Source organism: Odocoileus virginianus, chromosome 5 (assembly GCF_023699985.2).
Source record: "Odocoileus virginianus isolate 20LAN1187 ecotype Illinois chromosome 5, Ovbor_1.2, whole genome shotgun sequence".
Lineage (NCBI taxonomy): Eukaryota > Metazoa > Chordata > Mammalia > Artiodactyla > Cervidae > Odocoileus > Odocoileus virginianus.
This window is the reverse complement of record NC_069678.1, coordinates 77,750,811-77,775,587: the sequence shown is the minus strand read 5'-3', so window position 1 is coordinate 77,775,587 and position 24,777 is coordinate 77,750,811. Positions and strand designations below refer to the sequence as shown.

At 39.3% G+C, this 24,777-nt stretch overlaps 1 protein-coding gene across 4 annotated transcripts in view; it reads right to left on the bottom strand.

The window, feature by feature from the left end:
- The window catches only part of AGBL4 (AGBL carboxypeptidase 4), a 1,425,416-nt gene that overhangs the window by 663,208 nt on the left and 737,431 nt on the right, over positions 1 to 24,777 (bottom strand). The gene's annotated exons all lie outside the window — the stretch shown is intronic.

Sequence of the window (24,777 nt, the reverse complement as noted above, 5' to 3'; positions counted from 1 at the left end):
AAGCAGAGACATTACTTTGGCAACAAAGGTCCGTGTAGTCAAGGCTATGGTTTTCCCAGTGGTCATGTATGGATGTGAGAGTTGGACTATAAAGAAAGCTGAGTGCTGAAAAATTGATGCTTTTGAACTGTGGTATTGGAGAAGATTCTTGAGAGTCCCTTGGACTGCAAGGAGATCCAAGCAGTCCATCCTAAAGGAGATCAGTCATGGGTGTTCATTGGAAGGACTGATGTTGAAGCTGAAACTCCCAATACTTTGGGAACCTGATGCAAAGAGCTGACTCATTTGAAAAGACCCTGATGCTGGGAAAGATTGAGGGCAGGAGGAGAAGAGAGGGGATGACAGAGGATGAGATAGTTGGATGGCATCACCGACTCCATGGACATGGGTTTGGGTGGACTCTGGGAGTTGGTGATGGACAGGGAGGCCTGGCGTGCTGCGGTTCATGGGGTCGCAAAGAGTCAGATACGACTGAGCAACTGAACTGAACTGACCATAATCATGCCTGGACAACAGATACGAAACTCTGAACCCCAGGTACTAATATAAGAGTTAAGTCAAAGCTTTGAGAAAGGGTTAGTGAATGTAAATGACAAGTTTCCTTAGATTTGAGTAATAAAATAGTGTATAAGCTATATACTGCTGTGTGACAAATTACTCTAAAACATATTAGCTTATAACAGCAAATATTCATCATCTCTCACACTTTCTGAGAGTCAGGAAACTGGAAATGGCTTAATAGGGTTGTTTTTGTTCAGGATCTCTCATGAGGTTCCAGTCAAGCTATCAGCCAATGTTGCAGTCGTCTGAAAACCTAACTGATCCTGGAAGATCCACTTCCAAAGCTCATTTGTGTGGCTATTGCCTGAAGGCTTCACTTCCTCACCACATGGCCTCTTTGCAAAGTTTTCCTGATTAGGCTTTATCCAGAGCAAATAATCCAATGGAGAGAGAGAAGGAGAGCACGGCTGAGGCAGAGAGAGAATCAAGATAGAACCTGTAGCATCATTTATAATCTTGTCTCAAAAGCATTATCATATATACTAGCTTTGGTGCAATGTGAGAGGGACCTACACAAGAGGGTAGGTTGAGGATCATTAAGAGCCATTTTGAAGGCTGTTTACTATGAAATGTGAACAGTATAATCAAAAGAAGATAATTTAAAGGTTATTTTTCAAAGTTCAGCCTAAGATCCTTTGGAACACAGAATCAAATAAAAGAATTAATTTATGTTAGTTGGTTGTTGAATGAATTTAGTTTAAGTCAGGGCTAACTACACAGGCTTTTCAGTTTCTTGAGACTTTCTTAGGTTTGAAAGATCAGCCCCTCTCAACTTCCTATAGATGAGGCCATCACAAATACCCAAGCCTCTGTGAAGAAAATGGGCCAGAAACTGTTGAGTATCCACTACATGTCTGGCACTTGGAATACACTTTTTTTTTTTTTTTTTTTTTTTAATAGCCGCCTGTCAATAGGGCTTTTAGGTCATGGATTGCAGACAGCAAAATTGAAGCTCAGAGAGATAAAGTGACTTGCCCAGAAAATTTGTGGCAGAGCAAAGTTTTAAACACAAATTTAAAAAAAATTCCAAGGAGGTGAGGTTTTAAAGGAATGTTTTTAGATAATTCCATGGTGCCTCCACTGAAATGAGGTGAAAAAATATACATATATATATATATATATATACATTTTTTGAGTTTTCAGATGTGATGGTAAATTATAGCTCCTCTTTCTTTCAAATTATTCTCTTTGATCAACATTATATGATGAGGTGTGAAGGCAAAGGAATGAGACATTTAAAGTTGTATGATACTCATAAGGAATGTTTCATACCCTTTTTCTCAGCTATTCACAATAAATGCACAGAAATTTGTAGACTGTGTTGCTCCTCTGCAGAACTAAAAGAAGCATCTTAGTTCTATAGCATTAAAACTGACTTGGATGTTAACTGCTTGAAGCTTGAAACAGGACATGAGCCAGTTTTGATAATGATGTGGTATTCCCTCTCTCCCATGAGGCATCTGATACTTCCATGGAGAAATCAGCTGCATATTGGCCACCCTCAGCCAGAGTCTCTTGACTGGCATCTCTGTTTTCTGAACACTCATGTCGGATCACTGACTCCCTTTATTGAACCATACTTCTTTTTCACATGTTCTTTGCAGTTAATTCTATCATTAAATCACCTTTTTTTCAACTCTTGCCACCAACCTGATGCAAGCCACTGTCATCTCTCCCCTCAGATACTAAATGATCTTTTCTGCCTCTAGTCATGAAATCTCTGATTTATTATCAACCTAGCAATTGGAATTCTCTTTTTCAAGATAGACACAATCATGTGAATCCACTGCTTAAAATCCTTCCATGGCTTCCTATCATATTTAGAACAAAATCCAAACTCCCTTCCATGGCCTTCAGGCTCTGTATAATCTGAATATTGCCTACCTCTTCAGGTTAAATTCATTCACTTCTTCTTTTCTTTTTTTCCCTACTGGTTCACTTCAATTTTGCCCTTTCCTATCTTAGAGTCTTGACAAATTCTGTTTCCTTTATACATAATGCTCTTCTGACTCTATGACAGGCTTCTTACCCGTCAGGTCTCAGATAAAATGCTGTATTCCTTGGAAAGGTAGTCTCAGCCCACCTTCTTTAAAGTAGTTCTCCTATTTTCCTTCTACCTGGGATCTTGTTTAGTTCCCTCTTAGCTCATTTCACACTCTATATTTATGTATTTATAGAGGCCTTGAACATACTGGTAATAAATACAGAGTCTGAGGGCAGACTGCCTGGATTTAATTCCTAGTTCTGCTATCTGACTGTGGTCCTAGGGCAGTTGTTAATTTCTCTATGCCTGCATTTCTTCATCAGTCCTAGTACTTATTTTACTGGGCTATTATGATGATTAAACATAAAATGCTAAGAACATGATCTAGCATATAGTAAACACTCAATATGTGTTATCTATTATATATATATATATATTTTTTTTTTTTCTTTCTTTCTTTCTAGCATAATACACACTCTATGAGAGCAGGGGCCATTGCTGGTCTTGTTCACAATTATGTCCTTAGATTCTGGTATGTTGGAGGCCTTCAGTGGGTTCTTGGTGAGTATAGCATGAAGTATGTTACCAGTATCAACAAGAAATAATGGATTTTACAACCAAATTTACTTGGACTTAAATCCTGTTTCTTCCACAATCTGTGCTGAGACTATATCATTAATTGTTCTTTCTTTATCATGACCAACACCTGTAAAATGCCCCTTACTATGCCCCTTACTGGCACTGAACTATTACAAAATTTGTTGTTAAGTTTTGTTCTCATATGACAATAGCACATAATATTTATGATCATAGATGGATTCTAGAGTCAGACTGCCTAAATTATTAACCAGATTCTACCACTGATTAATTTGGAAAGATACTTAGCCTCTCTTATGGTTCTTAGATTTCCCTGATTTTAAAATGAAGGTAAAAATAGTACTTATTTCATAGGATCATTTTGGTAATTCAATGAATTAATACATGATAAGTTCATAGAAGAGTTCCTGATATGTAGTAAACTCAATATGTTTTAGTTCCTTGACACTCAGAGCATGATTCTTAAACCAGCAGAACTGGTAATAACCTTGAATCCTATTGGAAATGCAGTATCTTGGGTCTCACCACACTACTGAATCAGAATCTGTGTTTTAATATGATCTCCAGGTAATCTACATGTGGATTAAAAATTGAAAAATGCTGATTTAGCTGACATTATCATCACTCTACCTGCACTTCCTAACCTTCTCATCTCTGTCTCTTGAATTAATACTTGCATAGTCTCTATGCCTTCCCAGGTGGCTCAGAGGTAAAGAATTTGCTTGCGAATGCAGGAGAAGCAGGAGACGCGGGGTTGATTCCTGGGTCAGGAAGATCCTCTGGAATAGGAAATGGCAACTCACTCCAAAATTCTTGCCTGGAAAACTCCATGGACAGAGGAGCCTGGCGGGCCACAGTCCATGGGGTCGCAAAGAATCAGACACAACTGAGTGACTGAGCTTGCACACATACTCTATACTTCCCTCTACCTGGCCTTTTATGACTGGACATTCCTTTGGTTGGTCTACTGACTTTTTGATTCAACATCTTACCCAAGACTCTATCACTCAGTTTTCCCTTTTAGTTCCCCACACATCAGTATGTCTACAGAGAAGTGACATAACACACTGCTTCAGCTATAGATTCTACTCCTCACTGTTCACTGCTTAGAGCTTAGCAGTTCCTCCCAGGATACTGCTTCTCGGGAAAGAGCCATCTAGAAACCACTAAGTCATTGTGTGACTCTGCTTTTTCATGTGCTCTCAGGGTTGGTCATAACTTTTCTTCCAAGGAGTAAGCACCTTTTTATTTCAAGGCTGCAGTCACCATCTTCAGTGATCTTGAAGCCCCCCAAAATAAAGTCTGTCACTGTCTCCACTGTTTCCCCATCTATTCGTCATGAAGTGATGGGACTAGATGCATTGATCTTCGTATGCTGAATGTTGAGTTTTAAGCCAACTTTTTCACTCTCCTCTTTCACTTTCATCAAGAGGCTCTTTAGTTCTTCTTTGCTTTCTGCCATAAGGGTGGTGTCATCTGCATATCTGAGGTTATTGATATTTCTCCCAGAAATCTTGATTCCAGCTTGTGCTTCCTCCAGCCCAACACTTTTCATGACGTACTCTGGATATATGTTAAATAAGCAGGGTGACAATATACAGCCTTGGCATACTCCTTTCCCTATTTGGAATCAGTTTGTTGTTCCATGATCAGTTCTAACTGTTGCGTCTTGACCTGCATACAGATTTCTCAAGAGGCAGGTCAGGTGGTCTGGTATTCCCATCTCTTTCAGAATTTTCCACAGTTTATTGTGATCCACACAGTCAAAGGCTTTGGCATAGTCAATAAAGCAGAAATAGATGTTTTCTGGAACTCTCTTGCTTTTTTGATGATCCAGCAGATGTTGGCAATTTGATCTCTGGTTCCTCTGCCTTTTCTAAATCCAGCTTGAACATCTGCAAGTTCATGGCTCATGTATTGCTGAAACCTGACTTGGAGAATTTTGAGCATGACTTTACTAGTGTGTGAGATGAGTGCAATTGTGTGGTAGTTTGAGCATTCTTTGGCATTGCCCTTCTTTGGGATTGGAATGAATACTGACATTTCCCAGTTCTGTGGGCACTACTGAATTTTCCAATCTTGCTGGCATATTGAATGTAGCACTTTCACAGCATCATCTTTTAGGATTTGAAATAGCTCAACTGGAATTCCATCACTTTTACTAGCTTTGTTCATAGTGGTGCTTCCTAAGGCCCACTTAACTTCCCATTCCAGGATGTCTGACTCTAGGTGATTGATTGCACCATCGTGATTATCTGGGTTATGAAGATCTGGGTCATGAAGAACAGTATAGTTCTTCTGCATATTCTTGCCACCTCTTGTTAATATCTTCTGTTTCTTTAAGGTCCATACCATTTCTGTCCTTTATTGTGCCCATTTTTGCATGAAATATTCCCTTAGTATCTCTTCTTGACGAGATCTCAAGTCTTTCCCATTCCATTGTTTTCCTCTATTTCTTTGCATTGATCACTGAGGAAGGCTTTCTTAGCTTTTTTTTGCTATTCTTTGGAACTCTGCATTCAAATGGGTGTATCTTTCCTTTTTTATTTTGCTTTTCACTTATCTTTTTCCTCAGCTATTTGCAAGGCTTCCTCAGATAACCATTTGGACTTTTTGCATTTCTTTTTCTTGGGGATGGTCTTGATCTCTGCCTCCTGTACAATGTCATGAACCTCTGTCCATAGTTCTTCAGGCACTCTGTCTATCGGATCTAATCCCTTGAATCTATTAGTCACTTCCACTGTATAATTGTAAGGGATTTGATTTAGGTCATACCTGAATGGTCTAGTAGCTTTCCCTACATTCTTCAATTTAAGTCTTTATTTGGCAATAAGGAGTTCATGATCTGAGCCGCAGTCAGCTCTTAGTCTTGTTTTTCTGACTATATAGAGCTTCTCCATCTTTGGCTGCAAATAATACAATCAATCTGATATCGGTATTAACCATCTGGTGATGTCCATGTGCAGAGTCTTCTCTTGTGTTGTTGGAAGAGGGTGTTTGCTATGACCAGTGTGTTCTCTTGGCAAAACTCTAATAGCCTTTGACCTGGTTCATTCTGTACTCCAAGGACAAGTTTGCCTGTTTCTTCAGGTATTTCTTGACTTCCTACTTTTGCATTCCAGTTCTCTATATAAGGAAAAGGACATCTTTTTGGGTGTTAGTTCTAGAAGGTCTTGTAGGTCTTCATAGAACTGTTCAACTTAAGCTTCTTCAGCATTACTGGTTGGGGCATAGACTTGGATTACTGTGATATTGAATGGTTTTCCTTGGAAATTAACAGAGATCATTCTGTCATTTTTGAGACTGCATCAAAGTACTGCATTTTGGACTGTTTTGTTGGCTATGATGGCTACTCCATTTTTCTAAGGGATTCTTGCCCACCCTAGTAGATATAATGGTCATCTGAGTTAAATCCACCCATTCCAATCCCTTTTAGTTTGCTGATTCTTAAAATTTTGACATTCACTCTTGCCATCTCTTATTTGACCATTACCAGTTTACCTTGTTTCATGGGCTCATTCCTTGATCAAATTCAAATGTTGCCTACGCTATGACAGATTCTCTGACCTTCCTATTAATTATAGTTTTTCATTTATTTCCCTTTGCTTCTATAGGATTCTGTTCACACTTACTCTTAGGGCTAGCACATCATACTTTTTTTTTGTAAACACACCAAAAATATTCACAAATATCTTGAATACTCCATTGGACTGTGAGTCCTTCAACTGCAGAGGCTTCCCAATCTTGTTCAACTTGTAAAGGACATGGCAAAAATCAGGTACTCACATTCTACAAAGGTCTACTGAGTAAATGAATAAATACATGGATAAAATCACACATTATAACGGTGATTTAATTCAAAATATGGAATGTTTACTAAAAAAAGAAAGAAAGAAAGAAAAAACCTTAAAGGTGGCTAGAGGAGGAAGAGTCTACCAGTTTTGGTAATCAGGAAAGGTTTAATGGAGAAGGTATTGATAGCATTTTATATAGGCCTTAAAAGATAAAAAAAAAAATCAATAAAAAGAGAATAATAGACATTCTGGGTCTATAGGTCAGCCCGGGAGAAAGCAAAGAGCTGGGAAAGCTGAGTGGGTAAGGTTTATGTGCGTTTGGAGAACTAGGATACAGTCCAATTTGTGGAGATATAGGAAATAAGACTGTGAAGGGGTTAGAGTCATATTTTGTGGGACCTTAAAAGCTGAAGTGAAGGATTTATACTGAATTTTATAGGTTGTGTGACTGCAATAGTGCCAAGGGATATATTTTAGGAGGATAAAACTACTCTGGAATAGTTCTAGGGACATATCTATTGCACCGAGATGTGGGAGTCGTGTGGGAGTGAGAATGCAGGCACGCCAGTGGAGAGACCAATTAGAAGTCTAGAAGGATGGGACTTAGATTAGACTTGTGGGGTAGAGCCCTGAGCTGGGCCATGGAGTGATACATGGAACTGGACCTCCCAAGGTGTTCAGAGGCAAGTCATTACAGCCTTTATCACCCAGTGGGCCAAGACCAAGAATTTTGTGTTGAGACAAGAAAAAATGAATGAGGCTCAGATTCTGCTTTCAGAGAGCATTTTAGCCCAAGGAAGAAGCAAAGAGGCACACAAGCAACTGAAATCTTAGACAAACTGTGATAACTGACAGAGGTATAATCAAAGTGCTCTGTGAGGCCAGGGGTCCAGAGCTCTGATTCTGATGACGTGCTTGCAATCTTTTCTTTCTAGAACAGCTTTGTTCTGTATTCATGTTCAAGTCTGCTACCCAGTAAACGTATACTTTTGGAATGTCACTTAACATTCCTGGAATTCACTTTGTCACCTGATACCTTCTGATAGGCCAATCAAAATAATGTCTGTTTGCTTAAATTCTGGAATATTATCTACCTTTTATATCCAGTCACTGTGATCTGCTCACCTGTGGGACACCTACAGGTTTCATCTTCTCCCTGCACATTTGATTATTCAACTGAATATGACTAGGGATTCTATAAATTTTGAGCAACTAGAGATCTTCTCAGCACATGAAACTTTCTCAGCTCCCCACTGTGCGGTAGCTAGTGCCTTCTCAAAACTCTTTACTACTCTTGCCTTTACATAAATGATCAGTAGTATGACACTTTTACATAGCTCCTAAGTGGACAATTGTAATGTATATTCCTGAAATGTTCCAGTCAACATCATGTACATCGGGCTGATTCTAAACAGAAATGTTAATACAGTTCAGTGAGGGTCAGGTCAGTGAGGAAGGTAGATGATACTTCAAAATTTAAACAGAGGAAAGAATTTCAGGGCATAGAGTACTAACAAGAACAAAGGTATAAAGGCAGAAATTGACACAGTACACATATACGACAATAAAGGGACTTTCCAGATTTGGAAAGAAGGTTGTGGTGGAAGTATCAAAAAAGAGAATATTAAGGAAAAAATCATCCACTCAATGATAAAATTCAGGGAGACAAATTTTACTTTACTTTAACAGACATTTTCTTGGAAGGTGATGAGTGGCAATGGCTAGAAAAATGTTAAGTGGAGACCAAATGCCAAATTTGGAGAGTTTTGTAGAGAATACTTGTAGAGAATATTCCTACCCCAACTAGGGAACTACCATTAAATCTTGAACCCCAAAACTGAAAGAGAGTTTAATGAATAGCATATTCTTGATAAGGTTGTAAGACAGGAGGTAAATGGTATAGGAGGAATAAATGAAAAAGGGAAAAGGGAAAGGAGGGAGGGAAAGAAAAAGAGGAAAGGAGGAAGAGGGAGAACATGGGATGGGTGGTGGGAAGGAAGGAGGGAACAAAGGGACAAAAACGCAGAAGAGGGACAATAGGAGGGAAGGAGGGAGGGAGACTAAAAAGAGAGAGGTAGGGAAGGTAGAAAGAGATATACAGTTGAATCATATTCAATACTGGCACATTGAGTATTTGTTGTTGTTCCTCTCAATTCATTACTGTTAATAAACTCTTGGGGTCTATCCACTTGTGAATTTCTGATTGTGTGACCAACCACTGGTAGTCTATGAATGCTTTTAGTCATAAGTAATAAAGGAGGAGAGCCCAACTTGAGGTTTTGGACTCCTTCAAAAAGAGAAACAAGAACTAGCTAAAAAGGCATCCTAATTGACTGCATCTTATGAACTTTAAAGGTATCAAAGCAATTTAGCTCTTAAAGAACTGCATAAAATATTTTATCACATCCCTGCCTTGGTAAATTTAATAAACTGTGGTGCCTTCAGGGACCCAGATCCATATGAATTAACTGCCTTCAACTCAGAGCATCAGGGTCTTTATCTTTTGTCAGCTTAATTATGTGTTTAATTTTATTTTTAGCATTTAAAAAAAATGAGCCACACTAAGAGCAGCTTTGATTGTTTAATTAAACAAATGAATATTGTTATACCTGGCATGATCAAAACTCTATAATTTGTCATGTTAATGTTTTATAGGGAGCCAAGAGCTCCAAGGTTGTACTCAGGGAAGTCAGGCACTCAAAAGTCTACCTGCCTACTTTTCCATAATAATGTAGTGGTCTGAATTGGTTGTGCAGTTATCTTGATATTAATATGTGGCTGATTCCACTAGAGTTTCAGTATGCTATTAGGTACTTTTCTAACTTCTCTGTGCAGAAGTCTTTGCATGGCATAGATTAGAGACTTGAGAGGGATAAAGTGGTATCATGAAGAATAATTTGAATTCCCATAGGCAAAGCATCCAGAGAAGGCAATGGCACCCCACTCCAGTACTCTTGCCTGGAAAATCCCATGGATGGAGGAGCCTGGCAGGCTTCAGTCCATGGGGTCGCTAAGAGTCGGACACGACTGAGCAACTTCACTTTCATTTTTCACTTTCATGCATTGGAGAAGGAAATGGCAACCCACTCCAGTACTCTTGCCTGGAGAATCCCAGGGATGGGGAAGCCTGGTGGGCTGCCGTCTATGGGGTCGCACAAAGTCGGACACGACTCAAGTGACTTAGCAGTAGCAGTAGCAGTAGGCAAAGCATCAGCCCACGACCACCAGTCCTTTTTACATTCTTTATATGTCCTATAAAACTGTTACTCTAGTTTTCAAATAAATCAGCCTCACATCTCCAACCTGGCATTCTATAGACCCTTCAAGTTCTTCTGAGCTTTCTGATATTGCCCCCTACTTTACAATCACATAAAGGCAGGAGTCCTACTTGCGATACTCAGAATCTTGCATTTACTTGCACTCTGATTTACTGATAATCCTCATGGCTTTTAATTTCATGACTCCCCCGCCCCCGCTATTTTGGACAAAGCTTCATTTCTTGTTTCAGAAAAACAAGTCTTTCCGGTATAGCTTGGTGTCCAAACACGATGGATACCCACACCCACTGTGTCTATTCTGGTTCCTTGTACAGATTCTGAATGTCTTCCATCCAGCCTTTTCTATACACTAGTGTCAAATAGTTTTCCTAATAAGAGCTTTGCTTATTTCCTCCCTGCCAAAAATCACTCAATGATTTCACATGGTCTTCAGTATAAGGTATAGATTTCTTAACAAGATACTCAGATCTTTCAAACTTTAGGCCTAGATCAATATGGTTGACTTATTGGACTCCAGCTTCCTACCTCTTTATTTACATGACACAAACAGAACCTCTCATTCTTCCTGAAATGTATTTTATGCTTTCCCTCTTTGGTGCCTTTGTTCACACTTTCCCATATGCCTGATAATCTTTATTTTCAGTTTTCTGTCTAACAAAATATGTACTCTCTACTAGGAAGCTCATCATAATTTTATGGTTCTATTCTACCTACCACATAATTGAAGTATCAACTGATCTATGCTGGGCCAATGGTCATATCACCATATCTTTACTAATGGCTAAATAGACTAAGAAATTGTCTATTTTTTGTCTCTGTAAATGCCCCAGTGTTCCTTCCCGAAGGAAAACTATTCACTTAGGCTGAGGCCTAGAGGATGAGAAGGAAAGGCTATGAAAAGATCATGGCAGGAAAAGAAAGCACCATGTACAAGGTGGTGGATAAATAAACCACTGTATTCTAGGAACTTCAAGTGCTCTATATTGTGATGCAACTGAGATTCAGAATAAGAAGAAAAAAATGTGTTTTGAAGAATCCTGGGTATATAGAATTAAATTAACAATAATCCATGCTTCATGAGGTACAATTATCTGGGCCTACACTTATTTTATTTCATTCTGTTTATTTGTTTATCTGTGAAATAAATTTTAGATTTTTACCATTATGACCAGGGTTCCATGATCAATCTTGTATCCTGGTACACATTTTAAGAATTTCTGTTGGATATTTACCGAGAAGTGGAACTGCTAGGTATTAGGGTGTGTAAACGTAAATGTTCACAAGACAATGCCAAATTCCTGTGATCTGGAGGATAGCATTAAATAAATAGTACAGAACAGCATTGAAACATGTATATTATCTAGGGTGAAACAGATCACCAGCCCAGATTGGGTGCATGAGACAAGTGCTTGGGCCTGGTGCACTGGGAAGACCCAGAGGGATCGGGTGGAGAGGGAGGTGGGAGGGGGGACCGGGATGGGGAATACATGTAAATCCATGGCTAATTCATTTCAATGTATGACAAAAACTACTGTAACGATGTAAAGTAATTAGCCTCCAACTAATAAAAATAAATGGAAAAAAAAGAATAGAATGGGAAAGACTAGTGATCTCTTCAAGAAAATTGGAGATGCCAAGGGAATATTTCATGCAAGGATGAGCATCATAAGGAACAGAAATAGTAAAGACCTAATAGAAGCAAAAGAGATTAAGAAGAGGTAGCAAGAATACACAGAACTATACAAAAAAGTCTTAATTACCTGGATAACCACGATGGTGGGCTCATTCACCTAGAGACAGACATCCTGGAGTGTGAAGTCAAATGAGCCTTAGGAAGCATTACTACAAACAAAGATAGTAGAAGTGATGGAATTCCAATTGAATTATTTCAGATTCTAAAAGATGGTGTTATTAGAGTGCTTCACTCAATATGCCAGCAAATTTGGAGAACTCAGCAGTGGCCACAGAACTGGAAAAGGTCAGTTTTCATTTCAATCCCAAAGAAAGGCAATGCCAAAGAATGCTCAAACTACCGCACAATTGCACTTATTTCACAAACTAGCAAGGTTATGCTCAAAATCTTTCAAACTAGGCTTCAGCAGTGTGTGAACTGAGAACTTCCAGATGTATAAGCTGGATTTAGAAAAGGCAGAGGAACCAGAGATTAAACTGCCAGCATTCACTGGATCATGAAGAAAGCAAAGGAATTCCAGAAAAACATCTAATTCCACTTCATTGGCTACAATAAAGCCTTTAACCTTGTGGATCACAAAAAATTGTGGAAAATTCTTAAAGAAGTGGGAGTACCAGCACCTTATCTGTCTCCTGAGAAACCTGTATGCAGGTCAAGAAGTAACAGTTAGAATTGGACATGGAACAATGGACCGACTGGTTCCAAATTGGGAAAGGAGTACATTAAGGCTGTATACTGTCACCCTGCTTATTTAACTTATGTACAGAGTACATTATGTGAGATGTTGGCCTAGATAAATCACAAGCTGGAATCAAGATTTCCTGGAGAAATATCAACAACCTCAGATATGCAGATGATGGCAGAAAGTAAAGAAGATCTAAAGAGCCTCTTGATGAAGGTGAAAGAGAAGAGTGAAAAAGCTGACTTAAAACTTAACATTCAAAAAACTAAGATCATTGTATCTGGTCCCATCACTTCATGGCAAATAGATGGGGGAAAAGTGGAATCAGTAACAGATTTTATTTTCTTGGGCTCCAAAATCACTGCAGACAGTGACTGCAGCCATGAAATTCTCCTTGGAAGAAAAGTTATGATGAACCTAGAATGCATATTAAAAAGAAGAGACATCATTTTTCTGACAAAGGTTCATGTAGTCAAATCTATGGTTTTTTTCTAACAGTCATCTACAGATGTGAGAGTTGGACCAGAAAGAAGACTGAGGGTGGAAGATCTGATGCTTTTGAATTGTGGTGCTAGAGAAGACACTGGAGAATCCCTTGCACAACAAGGAGATCAAATAAATCACTTCTAAAGGAAATATTCATTGGAGTATTCATTCATCCAATGAGTATTTATTGGAAGGTCTGTTGCTGAAGCTAAAGCTCCAATACTTTGACCACCTGATGTAAAGAGCCAACTCATTGGAAAAAACCCTAATGCAGGGAAAGATTGATGGCAGAAGAAGAAGAGGGCAACAGAGGGTGACATACTTAAATAACATCACAGATTCAATGGATATGAATTCATACAGACACCAGGAGATAGTGGACAGAGCACCCTATCCTCTGTTCATGGGGTCACTAAGACTTGGACATGACTTAGCAACTAAACAACAATAACAGATAAGAATAACCAACCAAGTTATTCACCTCCCCAGATTTGTTCAACCAAGGTTTTTCCTTGATGCTGCTGATGACCAAATGAGGAAGATGACCTAGCACCTAGCATTCTTGGGGTTTATCTTCACTGGAGTGAGGCTTAATGAGCTCCACCACCAGCTTCATGTTGGCAGCCATGTCGCCTGGGCACTCTATCTGTTCATAGAGCTAGGCCCACATGGTTGCAGTTCTAGATGTTTACGTTTCAGGAATAATCCAACAGAGCCTGGCCTCACATGTTGCATCATGCAACTCTTGCCGCCTCCACCCAGGGCTTCTCTGTTGTTGCTGAGGTACCAGCAACAATGTGACCTGCTTGGTGCCCACACACTCACACTGGCTCACCTACTTGGGCCCATGAAGCTGCAGGCTACCAGTGGGCCAGCATGGAGGGCTGTGGGCTTGTGTACCACCCACCTCCTTGGTGACTCATTCTATATTCTGTGACTCACTCTGCTCATGTGTCTGCTGCCACTGTCCTGGAACCCGTTTCCCCAGAAGCCACTAGAGTTTAGATCACACAACCTGAAGTATGACAGAAGTGATGCTCAATAGGGCACATTTCCACTAATGGGAGGGGAGGGAGACTGAGAAACCAAATAGGTTAGTTGCAAAGCTATTGCCAGCGAAAAACACATCTATGTACGTTTACTTCCTTCTCTGTATAAAACCCCATTTTCTCACCCTTGGTTCTGAGATGGCTTCCCTCATGAAGTAAAAAGCATTATTAGCATATAAATTCTTATTTCAGGGAAGCCAGTCAGCATTCTAGACTAGTGAGACCATATCAGAGAAAGTACTGACACGGGTCAGTACCACATTTGTAGGGAAGAAAGAAACAGCCCAGTTGCAGCAAAATATATCTGTCTCTTCTAATTCACAGATTGCCTGGCCACCCAAATAGCTCTCTATATTCTTCCCCATGACCCCCTTGATAAGGATAACAACCAAATCAGCCCTTGATAAACTGATTACACCAGTCCCTCTCTACTCCTTCAGAGGACCTTGCATTTTTCTATTTCACTTCTCATAACTTCATCAATTCCAACCCAGATCATTATTGTCATGAGCCACACATCTTTTAAAAAAATTGTGGTAAGAGTCACATAACAAAATTAGCCATTTTAAAGTGAACTATTCAGTACATTCACAGTATTTTGCAACCACCATCTCTATTTAGTTCCAGAACATTTTCATCACCCAAAAAGTAAATCTCGTACTAATTAAGCATTCCCCTGGTCACATACTTTTTAATTAATACCTTTTTTTCTGTATCCTCAGTTCTCATCTAATAAATTTGGGAAAACACATATCTCTCTATCTACTCTCAAATCCTTGTTTGATGAGTATAACAATGTAAATCATTGCTATTAAGTTTAATTTAATATAATCTTTTAGTGATCTGAAGATACTAAACAACATACCAAGGAAGATAGAAATCTTCTAAATCAAACAGAGAGCAGGACTCAATTAAAATGTACATTTATTTTTGAATCACCCATGATATGCAAAGTTGAAGGATAGTTTAAATTCACATTTATTGAGTAGTTCCATCTGCTACTCATAATGTGACTTACTACCTTTTATTCATTCAGTCCTCACACTAAGTCTATACAGCTAGAATTGTATTTTCTTGTTTGGAGGTGAGAAAACCAAGGCTTAAAGAGGTTATATGAGAAATTCAGATGACCAGAACTCATATTTGCAAAGACAAATCCTAAGACCTTTCTACTAAACCATCCTATCTCAAAACTGTTAAAATTTTGGGAACATTTAATAATTATCTTTGGCTATATAGCACTGTGTGCATGTTAAGTTGCTTCAGTTATGTTAAACTCTTTGTGACTCTGGACTCTAGCCTGCCAGGCTTCTCTATCTATGGGATTCTCCACGCAAGAATACTGAAGTACGTTGCCAAGCCCTCCTCCAGGAGATCCTCCCAACCCAGGGATTGAACCCATGTCTCCCACTGTCTCCTGCATTGTCTCCTGAACCCATGTCTCCTGCATTGGCAGGCAGGGGCTTTACTGGTAGTCCCACCTGGAAAGCCCTTATACAGTAGCAGTAAACCTTAGTTAATTTTATAATATGACAGCTATCTAGCACTACATAACAAATCACTCCATAACTCAGTGGATTAAGGCAACAATCATTTATTTGATCACAACTGTATTTATAAGCAATTTAGGCTAGACTCAGCTGGGAAGCTCTGCTCATCTCACTAGGGATTCCTAATGCAATTGTAGTCACTTGATGGTTAACTAGGATTGCATGATCTAAGATTGTCTTACTCACAGGTCTGATAGTTGGTGTGACTGTTATCTAGGGTACCTGAGTTTTCCTTCACATAGTCTTTCATTCTTTAAAAAAGATGAATCCTTCACATAAAGACAGACGCATTCTAACAGCACCAAAGCAAAATGACAAGGGCTTTTAACGCCTACAGGCAGAAATCACAGTGTCTCTTCTGCCACATTGCAGTGGTCAAAGAAATTGTAAGGCCAGTCTAGACATAAACAGTGGGGAAAGAGATCCCACTTCTCATGGGAAGAATGTCATCACACTGTAAAGGAGTATGGATTTTAGGAACTGTGTTCCATTAATTATTGCAAAAAATTATCACATGTTATCTGAAGTTAATTCTTGCCAACTGATTGCTTTCTGTTTTTGCAAAGTCCTAGCCACAAGGACCTCTTCCAGTGTTTTTTGGAGAGCAGGAATCAGGCCATTATTCAGAGTTACTGTTCTGGTGCCTTCATGGGTGGATCAGGTAGGGAGTCTGAATACTGTTTCCATTTGTGTGGGTTGCACACCACCTATAGTCATCAGCACACAAGGCTTGATCACAGCCCATATTTCAAGTGATTTTGGGATCCAAGCAAAACACTCCAGTTCTAAATGAGTTTAGAGTGGAAACAGATGAACATTAAAAAAAAAAGACTTTTTCTGCAAGAATATGTCTAGAAATAAACTCTGGAAATAAGTGATGTGGGAGCAGAACTCACATATGTTTCTAACTATTAGAAGTGCAGGAGCTACAATGTGATAGTCATTCCACTGATCACCATCCTCCCCTGGGTGACTTGTTCCTTCCTCCTATATCAGTTCAGTAAGTACGGTCAATGGCTGTGATGTGGCTAGCTCTGTGTCCTTGAGGTATCTCTTTTTCCAATATCTCTGGGTATATTCCAGGGGGATAGCCATCTTTCCTCTGTGCCCACCCTCTACATTACTCATACATTTTCCTATGGTGGCAATGACGGTGTACCTTGCAAACTTCCAACTACAGAGAAGCATAACTGATCTAGGAATCTAACTCCTGCAGTCTAAAATCCACAACTGCATTTTCTCCAAAGCTACACTTCTCACAGGCTGCACCTGATCAAAAACCTAATGACTGAATACTAAGGCAGACCCATTCTTAGGACCCATCTCCTCCAGGATGTAACTTTGGCTCACGGACTCCCCAGTGACGTTGCTGAACTTTTCATCCAACCATCCTTCCTTCCTTTGCTTGTTGTTAGACTCATAAAGTTAAAGGTTTCCAGGGCTCCATGGCTCTTTCCTCATTTTTTCTCACAGGTATTTTCCGTAACAAAGCTTTTACATTTTTCAGTCCTGTCTTTGCATCTGCTTATCAGGAGACTGGAACTAACACATTGCTCTGCCACTAGACTCACTCATTGCTCACTCACTAGACTGTGAGTTCTTTAAGGGTTTAGGATACGTTATATACATCTCTACTTTCTCACTTTGCAGTACATTCCCTGATATATAGTTAATGTTCATAAGGGACTTTTAAGTGAGCAAATTCCAGAACTACTTATTCATTACCTTTCATGAAAACAAATAATGTTTTTGACATCCTATGGGCCAGATACTGGGCTAAGTGCTATATGAGAATTATTAAATTTAATCCTCATAACAACCTTTATTGTTTCTAATTTAGACATGAAGAAACCAAAGTACTGAAGACAGAGTAAGTAGTGTGTCAAAAATCACATAACTAGCAAATTATAAAACTGGGACTTGAGCTCAAAATGTCAGATTCAAGAGAAAACACCTTAGTCTAAAATATATTTATCCCAGCTACAATAATAGAGGATGGAAAAAATAGAGATGTAAAAGAGATAATTTCAAATCTCCAGATCCAGATTAGAAAAGACAGACACTTTATTCATTCATTAATATGTTGTATACCAACCATCTTTCAGGAACCACATTAAGCATTGAGAATTCAGATTGGGAAGAAAGGTACTAATCCTGCCTTCAAGAAAATTACAATTTAGGAGGGATGCAGACAGGCAGACTTTTAATGCCCTCCAATGTGGCAGATGCTAGGCAGGAGAAAGTATGGGATGAGAGTCAGATGTGTGCCTTGTGAAAACTGAGAGTGGTAGAGGGAGCAGGGCACGTGGCAAGGGAGGCTTCCTTGAGATGATTATGATGGAGCAGAAGACTTATGATCCAGTAAAGATCTATTGGAAAGAAGGGGAGGGTGATTGATGGATTAAAGGAAAGAATATCTGAGAATCTGGTAATTTGACTGGGACTTAATGATGGGTAGAATTTTAATAAGGCAGATGCTGGGAAAGGACACTGTGAGCAGAGACAAGCAAAATATATACAAGTGTGGAAGTAGGTCCTTATACTCTGTGTTTCCTGAATAATAATTGGGGGTGAAGCACAAGGTCCAGGGAAGAAGTTAATTGAAGATAATATCTGAAAAAAACATACAAGTTCATTGTTGAGGGTTTGAAAATCAGTGTGAACAAGTTGGATGTTATTACTGTAGCATCAAGGAACTATGGAGTTTAAGTAGGATAGAAATATCACCAGGTTTAAATAGACTAGTCTGACATGTAGCCCCAAGGGTCTATAAAGGTGGAAGAGCAAAAATCAATCTTAAGACAGAAAGGTAAGGGAGAACAACGTTACATTCAATACTTTTTATGTGCATAGTCTAAGGCTGGTGTTTTGTTCATATCTGTATATTTAACCCAAAAACATTTTGAAGTAGATATCAATGCCTTTATTTTATTGGTCAGAAGATAGCTCACAGAAGTTAACTTGCTTCCTTCAAACCAGAGTAAGGTAGAAAGTGGTAAAGGTAAAACTTGAACCCAGGTCTATCTGACTCCTGAGTCTGTACTCTACACCCACACTAAATTGTCTTTAATCTTGAGAAGAACTTTGCAACTTTGTATCTTTTCTACTAGTCATTAAACCAATCAACATATATTAATTAATCTCCTAGTATTTTTCTGGCCCTGTTCTATTTGCTAGGAATATAATGAACAATACAGGCAAATCCCTACTTTGACACTTACATTACTGTGGAATAAGAATAATGTTACACTAAAAAAAAGAGATTGTATGATAAGAGGTCATGAGTGCTATAAAGAATCATTAAACACGGCTAAAGGATAAAGATAGAAGATTTTGGTGTTATCATTTTATTTTGTGCAGTTAGGAAATGTGGCATTTGAACAGAGATTTTTAAGAAATGGTGGAGAATGTGGATTTCTTAGAGAAAGTTTCTAGGCAGAAGAAACAGAGTACAAGTGTCCTTGGCAGGACCTTACTTGACATGTTCATGGAACAGCAAGGAAGCCAGTGAGGCAAAGCAAGTGAGGTGGAGAATGGTAAGAGAGGAAGTCAGTGAGTCACAGGGGTGGTAGAACATGTATGGCCTTACAGGCCAAAGTCAAGACTAGAATTTTACTCTGTTAGAACACCTGAACAGTATGAAGAGTAACTGTGAGGATTCCTATCTATTGTCTCCTACCTGATGTCTGTGCTGCTACGCTTGTTCATATCCTAGTCCTCAAACAGCAAATCGAATCTCGCTACTCCTCTGCTTTCTTGGACTCTTAAGAAGATAATAAGGCAGGAAATAATGATTCAAGGCAGGTGATAGCATTGAAAAGATATTAGAGTTAATGGGTTCAGTTTCTAATGGGGATCACAGAATTGTAAAAGTGGGGGTATAAGTGAATGAACTGAAAAGATAAGAGGTGATGCAGGCAGTTTTCACATTTTATCGCCTCTGAAAAAGGAAACGTAATTGCAATTTAGATTCAATAAAATACAGAGTAATTATAAAACCTAAGGTATGACAATGAATAGAGCTTCTGAGGAGAGTGAAAACAAAAGAACAGAGATGCCAAGGCATTAGAATACTGACTGTCAAAATCACCAAGAATGACAAGAGGAGTGATGACAAGGACACTGGAATATAGATGTTTCTCGAAGATGCTTTCCAGCTCTCACACACTATGGTTCTATTACTAAAACCAATGTAGGGGGGAAAAAAACAAAAACCTTAATTGACAGGCTTGTTATTTACAGTGAGGTTAAAAGATGTCTATCAACAGAATAAAGTCTATATGGAATCATACACACTGTGCTGAAAAGGCAGTAGGCTGTGCTGAGCTCCAAATCAGGATTAAAGACCTTTACTCATAGATTTGTTAAGATACCAATTAAGTAACTACATGGGAAGTTCTCTGAGCATGAGAAGTGCAAGAAAGATAAAATGAGTAGATGGCCACCTGAGTAGATGGTGTAGTGATGAGGGACAAGACATGGAATCTGTACACAGTTTTATTCCTAAACCATTTGGACAACAGTCATTAACTCTTCTTGATCAGAAGTTTCTTTCTGCCTGTACAATGACATACATAATTACTCTAGGAGGACACAGTGTTATTAATGGGAAAATGAGACTACAGACTTGGTTTTCTACACTTTCTATGTACATAGTATGTATTTATCTCATGAATGTTTGATGGTGATAATGATGGGAATGATAAACAGCCATATTTTCCAAACTTGGAAACTATATATCTTGTTGTCCAATTATCAGTAATCAGGATTTGTTGAGCACCAACTGTATACAGAGCATTAGAATGAGTCTTAAGTTGTGTTGAGGTAGGTAAAAGAAGTGGATTCTCCAGAAATTAACTTAGTAAGGATCCCAGACACATGAATATATTTTCATGCATATGCACACAAATATACACACTTTCAGAAAACATGAATATACACACTTTCCATGCACATCACATTCCACAAAAGGGAAAGGCACATGTAAAACACTAGCTCCATTACTATAGCTATCTTGTGAAGGAACAAGCCCTCAAGTGATAAATTAGCAAATAATTCCTCTTGCTTCCACAATGACCAAAACAAACTTGAAATAATGATTTGGCTCCCCATGTGGCTTGATGATACAAGATAATGCACAGATGATAGAGTACGTGATCCTGTGTAATCTGCTTTTAGTGGGACTCATTTCTCAAGATATATTAATAAATTATTGCATTGATTCCTACTTTAATTGCATATACAAAATTTTAGTTAATATAAGTCTATATTTCAGGGCCTTACCACTCTTGGGTACTATCAAAAAAGATTCTCTTAACCTTCCAGAGACTTCTTTCTCTTTTACACATTCATCACACACACACATGCATGCACATTCAGGCTAATGCTCTATAATACATGTGGGGAAATTTGGAATGGGGCTACAAGAACACAAAGATGTTATCATGACTTGCTCCCTATTCAATTCAACAACAACAAAAAAGGATGATTGACAGTTAGAGAATTGCCCTGGCCCTATTGACAGAGAATTGCCCTGGTCCTAGGCCAGGAAAGAGTAACAAGTGACAACTTCTTGACAAAACTCCAACCTTTCTTTCAAGGTTAACACCTATCCAAACAACCTGGCTTCAAGGTCCTATTTAGACTCTATCTTGTGGAGACCACACGGTGGAACAGAAATAATGCTGGGATATCCAAACCCCTGAATTCTAATCCTGACTCTAACACTGAACTTGGTTAACCCTTAGTCAGGTCTTTTTGCCTCATAATCTAGTATAGACTACATATACACATAACGTCTTTAAAGTGTGGTATGATGGAGTAATCTCTGCAGTGTGAATACAGATGAATGCTTGACTAGCTTTGTCTAATATAGGTCAGCCAGATTAAATGGTTTCATTACCATCTAATCATTCTCGTGTGCTCTTTTAAACAATCAGTTCATAATCCTGATCACTAAGAAACAATATGGAATGTGAATAACTCTATCCGTTATGAAAACACTTTCATAGTCATATGTTCAATGATCCACCACAAACCAGTAGGTTGACAGGACTGATGTTTTTATCAGATGATAGACATTATGCTTATTTTACAGATGAGGAAACCGAGGCTCATAACAACAGAGCAACTTAGATGGAAACAACAACCCCAGTTCTCAAGTGGTCAGTTTCTTCTGATCACCTATGGTGTCCAGCACGATACTCTGCACTTGGAGGAATTGAGAGTCATGCTGTCTGCCTGCTCCGCTCATTTATAGAGGTTTGTTGGTTTCCTACTCCCCCTGAAGGGGCCATCTTCTTACTGAAGGGCGGGGAGTGAATAGTAGCTGCCTCTCAGAGATACAGCTTGAGATTTGACAGGAAAATTCAGGTATCACTGAGACGATGGGAATTCATGAAACAAGACAGGAATTAATGTCAACTGGTAACCAATTTTCCTGAAACAATAAATCTCGTTTCCAGAACTCTGGCCCCAGAGCAGGCTTGCACTGGGTTTCACATGGAGAACCTCAAACTGAATATGACAGTTAGAAGGCTGTGATACACAATAATTATAAATGAAATTATGATATGTCTGAGGCCAAATGACAGAGTCTAAAAGAGTTGGTGCATTTAGCAGGGTGGAGTAAGGAAAGCAAAGGATTTGAAGGCAGATGTATTTGAGTGGAACTCCTGATCGCTGGTGGCTTAGATGGTAAAGAATTTGCAGGCAATGTAGGAGACCTGGGTTTGATCCCTGGGTTAGGAAGATTCCCTGGAGAACAGAATGACAACACATTCCAGTATTCTTGCCTGGAGAATTTCAGGGACAAAGGGACCTGGTGGGCTATAGTTCATGGGTCACAAAGAATTCGACACGACTGAGCAACTAACACTTTCGCTTTTTCCTGATCCTGGCATTTGCTAGCTCCATGACCTTGGGAAAGTCACTTCACACCATTGAACCTTAATTTCCTCATCAATACAACACAGTCTTATAAATACTAGAAGTAATATTCTCTGTAAAAAGTCAAAGTGTGGCAGAAATATGAAGTACAATATTTTTCTTAAATTTGATTTTCACTAATTGTACCTAGAGGACTTCCCTGGTGGCTCAGACAGTAAAGAATCTGCCTGCAATGCAGAAGACCTGGGTTCGATCCCTGAGTTGGGAAGATCCCCTGGAGGAGGGCATGGCAACCCACTCCAGTGTTCTTGCCTGGAGAATCCCCATGGTCAGAGGAACCTGACGCTACAGTCCATAGGGTCGCAGAGTTGGACATGACTGACTAAGCACAGCACAAAGGTACCTAGAACTAATATGGTGGCTCAGTTGGTAAAGATCCACCTGCAATGCAGGAGACCCAGGTTCATTCCTTGCATCCAGAAGATCTCCTGGAGAAGGAAAAGGCAACCCAGTCCAGCATTTTTTCCTGGAGAATTCCATGGACAGAGGAGCCTGGCAGGCTGCAGTCCATGGTGTTGCAAAGAGTCAGACACAACTGACCAACTAAACCAGAACCAGAATGGTAGCTAGCACTAATATGGTACCCCACATATTTCTTAGGCCTAATTCTACCAGTCATTTCCAATGAAAGGTCCTCTTTGATCCTGCATGTAGAATTTAGGTCTCCCTCCTTTGGGTTCCTACAGCCTCACGTGCAGAATTCTGATCTTCAGTTACCACTCCCTGTGGTAAATAGGACACCTCTTGTCTGTTTATCCACCATTATGGATTCTCTGTGTTATGCAGAGGAGTTTGAAGGTAGACTCAATCTGGATGCAAGAGCTCAGTGAGGAGGCTACTGCAGCACACTGTGAGAAATAATGTTAACTTGAACTGTAGGGTGGTGATGGAGACAGCGAAAAAACAGACATATTCAAGCAGACTCAAGGGATATTTAGGAAGTTAAAATCAACAGATCATGGGGATGAATCATATATGGGGGTAAAAGAAATGAATAGGTTAGACATGCCTATGGCATTTCTCTATTTTTGTCTCCCTGACTAGAACTGACTTCCTTTAAAACAGTAGCCCTATTTAATTTGTTTTGATATTGCCTGTGCCTTATATTGGGCCTGGAACATAGCAGATGCTAGGTGAAAGTTTGCTGTGAAAATGAACAAACCATTGCCCAGCAGGCAGAGAACAGGAAGAGTAATATCCAGAGATAAATGCCAGCAGGGAATAGTCATCAGGTCTCTAGATCCTGGGATGGGTTTATGGGAAGGACTGGCAGGAACAAGTCAGTACTAGACAGGTAATCAAGGGAAGAGCTAAGACATAGAGAAACAGTGAGACTTGGGGTATAAGGTGGTATCTCTCTCTTAGGAAAAAGACAGATGAAGCAGTTCTGTGTTATGAAAAAGCCAATGAAGCGGCTATGAGGTCAGGCTCTGAGATAGACTGCATGTATTTCAACCCTGACTCTGCTTCTGCTAGCCATGTGATCATCTTTAGATAACTACTTAACACTTTAAAATCTGTTTCCTTGTATGTAATTGAGGACAATAATGGTACTGATCTCATACGGTTGTCATGAGGATTAAATGATACAATGAACTTACCTATGACTAGCAAAATATCTTAACCTCTCCCTCCCCAATTAGCTATCAACCAATAGATAAGATCCAGACAAGAAGGAAAAGAAAAACAATAAGAAAAACTGTCATTTATTTAATACCAACTATATAGACTGTTTTGTTTAGCAACCATTTTAAAGATGGGGAGATTAAGGCTCAGCGAGGTTAAGTAGCTTGCAGGTAGGACTTAGCAGCAGCAGCAGCAGTAGCAGGAGGTAGAAAATTCAAAACCAGGTCTGTCTGCACTTCAAGGCTCACACTCTGCTGTTAAATTTAGTGAACTATTTAAATTAAGGCTCCTTTTGGTCCTGGACAAACAATGGCCTTGGTATGTTCAGTGCTGAAGGTACTAACACAAATGATCAGGGTCAGATTTTCCAGGTGAAGATGCCGAGGCCTCGGATGTGGAACAGTATTAAGGAGCCAGATAGAAGCTGGCACCCTGCACAGAGGCACCCTACATCCACACACTCAATGAACCAATAGCAGCGTAAGCCACATCCATGGGACATGCACTCCATAATTCATTCTGGAAAATG